Here is a 4,305-nt window from a genome sequence, read left to right as displayed (position 1 = left end):
GCGCCACACTAGGGCTTCTGAGACATCTAGTTTCATAGACTTAACAGCTCCTTGCCTCTCTATTGGGAAATTGTTATTTGTGAGTACCTGGACCACAGCCACATCCTGTACGTGACTCTAGTAAATCAGTAAATCTCTTTTAATACACACACACACACACACAGTTACACACACCAAATACACACAGACACATACACACACCCAAGCACATATCCACACAGGCACACGCACACACATACCAGATACAGGCACACACCTCCCACACAGTTACACACACCCACAGACACATATACACACACCCAGACAGGCACACACACACACACCATAGATACACACAGACACACACAACCCACACACAGTTACACACACCCATAGACACACAGTCAAGCACACACCCAGAAAGGCACATACACACACACACACCATAGATACACACAGGCACACACACACTCCACACAGTTACACACACCCACAGACACATACACACATCCAAGCACATACCCTCACAGGTACACACCACAGATACACACAGGCACGCACACGCACACACACATACACACACACGCACACTCACTCACTCTAGTAATTCAGTTATGCTCCTTTGGAGAACCTGGACTAACACACCTCTCTTTATCTCTATCACTCATGTAAGGGGAATCACATTGCTCATTGATCTGTTGGTTTTAGGAAGTTTGTGGTGGTCTGAGCTATCTGGTGTGGTTTTGATATACCCAATGTGTCCATGTGTTCCTGATTTAATTTGGCAAGTTCACAGGAGGCAATATCTCATTTGTTTAAGTAAGTAACTTACTCAGTACCTCATGATTTGCTCTGGACAGGTGTATGTAGGGATAGCACACATGCATTGGGTACAGCACACACATGTGGAGACAGCACACAGGCATGAGGGATTTGGAGGACTCGTGTAGGAGGTTCTTTTGTTTATGTATTGCTTTCTTTAGTTAATCAATAAAGAAACTGCTTGGCCTGATAGGACAGAACTTAGATAGGTGGAGAAGACAGAACTAAATTCTGGGAGGAAAAAAGCAGGGTCAGAGAGAACCACCATGGAGCTACCAGAATCAGACATGCTAAATCTTTCCTGGTAAACCACAACCTCATGGTGATATACAGATTAACAGAAATGGGTTAAATCAAGATATGAGAGTTAGCCAATAAAAGGCTAGAGATAATGGGCCAGGCAGTGTTTAAATGAATATAGTTTCTGTATGATTATTTCAGGTGTAAGCTAGCTGGGCGGCTGGAACAACAACCAGCCTGCTTTCTCCTGTTACAGAGAACAATTGTTGTAGCTTGCTCCTTCTACTCTGGGGGTTCCAGAGATTAAACTCAGGTCCTTGGATTTGGTGGCAAGCACTTTTACCTGCCAAGCCATTCTGCAAGCCCAGAATTGGCACACAATGTAGACTCACTCTGCCTCAGTGTTGGCGCCCTCAATGGAGCACACTACTGTTTATAGATGGATCACTCAGGACGAGGCCCAGCCCGTAGGGGGCACTGCTGTGTGACATAACTTAGCATTTGTGCAGCCAGATACATTCACATTCTCTTTCTTCTTTTCCTTTGTCTTTGTTCCTTCATGTCCTCCCTCCCTTCCTCCCTCTTTCCCTCTCTCCCTTACCCCTTCATTTCCTCTGTCTTTTTGTCTACCTCTTTCTGTCTCCTTCCCTTTCTTTCCCTTCCCTTCTGTTGTCATTTTCCAGTAATGGCTGGTGCCTGGGATGATGGTGTCCCATTGAAACAGAACTCCATTCCATCATGCCATTTTTCCTAGTTTGGGATGCCTTACCAAGAATGGGCTAACACACGAGTCTCTGGTCTTTTCTGTAAACATCTCCACCAGGCCCCCCTCAGCTGTGCTGTACCCTCACTGTCTCCTACAGGGACCTAGGCCACCTCCATGGTACAATGGCTACGTATCTTTTACCTGGTACCGTTCCCAGTGCTCTGCTCACCTCCTTCCTAGATATGCGTCTCACATTTATCGTGCACGCCTGCAGATTAACGAATCGCGGAGTATTTATGCTTTTGAGTCTTTATTAAAACACCTCCCAACTCATGCTGGACCTGGGAGTTTCCACACCTGTCCCTGGCTAAGGGGCCAGGGAAATGCCCTAGGAACAGATTCTAGTTCTGAAAACCCCCAGCCTGTGGTTTTGACGCACTTACTTCCCCACCTAGGTCTCACTTCTGCATCTGTTTATGAAGGTAGGGCTCACCATCTTTGGGGATCTAGAGCTTTCTGGCTCCACAGAAGTGTGGGCTTTCTTCCTTAGGTATTTCTGAGAGAAATGCTCACAGTCCAGGTTATCTTATTTGAGATTTTCCGGATTCTCAGCTAGCAGGAGCGAAGGGCTTTTCCCCTCCCATGTTCCCAGTGTTTTGTTTTGTTTTTGTCTTCTGCCTCAGTTCTGCTTGGGCTATGAACCTGCACCTCCTTGGGTTTCAGCTTTCTCATCATGGGACCCATGTCCCTGGAGCTCTCCCTCTCGATGTTGACTGCAGTTGTCCTGGCGTGATGTAGTAAGTGGTTTGTGGTTTACCATCTGCCTCTTACTGGGATGCCACCTCCTTCCGGGCTGTGACTGCCTGCCTTGGTCTCCTCCATGTATGCTCCCTGTGATATTTGTAAGAGAATGAAGTGATCACAAAGGGAAGACCTCTGCCCCAAGCGAAGGGGAGGGGTGGACGGCGGCCCTCTCACCTCTGCCTCTTGAATGCTGGGATTGTAGATGTGTAACACTGTGCCTGGCTCTCAAGAAATCTTCAAGCAGGGTGTAATGGTTCTCTCCTGTAATTCTAAGCACTTGGGAGGCAGAGGCAGGAGTTCAGGAGCAGTTGAAGTCACATAACAAGTTCAAAGCCAACTGGAGCTACCCAAGATGCTGTCAAACAAACCAAAAGGCTTTGGTGAGGAGGATCTCAGAGAGGGGAAACCGCGATCAGAATATAGGGTATGAAAAACATTATTTTAATAAAAACAAAACAAAAACAACAAAATCACATCCTGTGTAATGGACAGAATGATCCGAACATTATGTTCTCCAACATGGTAATGAGAAGTGGAAAATAATGCACTTGGCAGCTCGCATTCACTGGTTTAACTGAGGCTACTAAGGAGCTGCTGCCGTGAGCATGTCTGCAAGACTGACCTCCAGCAGAGGGCCTGTTGGACCGGCTGACATCCTACTCAGGGTTACTATTGCTATGATAAAATACCATGCCCCACAGCAAGCTGGGAAGAAAATGATTCAGTACAGGAGCTCAATCAAGGGAGGAACCTGGAGGCAGGAGCTGAGACAGAGGCCATGGATGGGTGTTGCTTTCTGCCTGCTCCCCATGACTTGCTCAGCCTGCTTTCTTATAGAACCCAGGATCATCAGCCCAGGGATGGCCCCCACAAGGGGCTGGGCCTTCCTGGATCAATCACTAAGCCTTACAGGTTTACCCACAGCCTGATATTATGGAGGCATTTTCTATCTTTCTTTCTTTCTTTCTTTCTTTCTTTCTTTCTTTCTTTCTTTCTTCCTTCCTTCCTTCCTTCCTTCCTTCCTTCCTTCCTTTCTTTCTTTCTTTCTTTCTTTCTTTCTTTCTTTCCAAAGTTTAAGTTCCATTTTATTTTTCCAAGGTGTTTTCTTCTATCTTTATGAAACCACTTTGCATGGCTTTGGTGGAGGTCTGGTGCAGCACCAGCAGGTCTATATCGTGGTGGGGCGTTCGGTCCTTCCGAGCTTCCCGGGATCGATTCCTGACCACCTTGCTATGAGTAGCACAGCTCACAGTAATGCAGCTTGACATAGAGTGTGGGGAGCACATAGGCGTCGAAGACACTTGCTTCGGATGTGTCCCTGACGGCAGCCGCCTCTACGATGTTCCGAATGACGAACTTCTTAACGGCCTTGTCCTTGGGCACGCAGCGGGCACAGTTAGTGCAGCTAAATTGGCTGCACATGGCCGCTGCCCCTTTTGGCAGGACTGTTGTTTCTCTCTCTCTCTCTCTCTCTCTCTCTCTCTCTCTCTCTCTCTCTCTCTCTCTCTCTCTCTCTCTCTCTCTCTCTTTTTCTGGTCATCTTGGAGCCAAGTCCTGAAAGAGCTGGAGGTGGAGGCATTTTCTTAACTGAGGTTCCCTCCTCTCAGATGAGCCAGTACAACCGCCTACACTCCTCATTCCTGGGCTGACTTAGGCCCATGACTCCATTCTCCCATTGCTTTACTTCACTGGGGTTTCCCAAGTGCTGCAATAGCACTCGGTGAGTGTGTAGGCTCTGTTCATCCCTCAGGAAT

At 47.4% G+C, this 4,305-nt stretch overlaps 1 pseudogene; it reads right to left on the bottom strand.

Annotated features, from left to right (window-relative positions):
* Positions 1-3,665: 3,665 nt before the first annotated feature.
* Positions 3,666-4,010, bottom strand: LOC126491263 (40S ribosomal protein S26-like; annotated as a pseudogene).
* Positions 4,011-4,305: the final 295 nt, after the last annotated feature.

This window comes from Alexandromys fortis, unplaced genomic scaffold (genome assembly GCF_014885135.2).
Source record: "Alexandromys fortis isolate MF-2015 unplaced genomic scaffold, M_Fortis_MF-2015_v1.1 scaffold_268, whole genome shotgun sequence".
NCBI classification, from domain to species: domain Eukaryota; kingdom Metazoa; phylum Chordata; class Mammalia; order Rodentia; family Cricetidae; genus Alexandromys; species Alexandromys fortis.
Note: the sequence above shows the minus strand (reverse complement) of the source record. Positions and strands in the feature narration are given on the sequence as shown.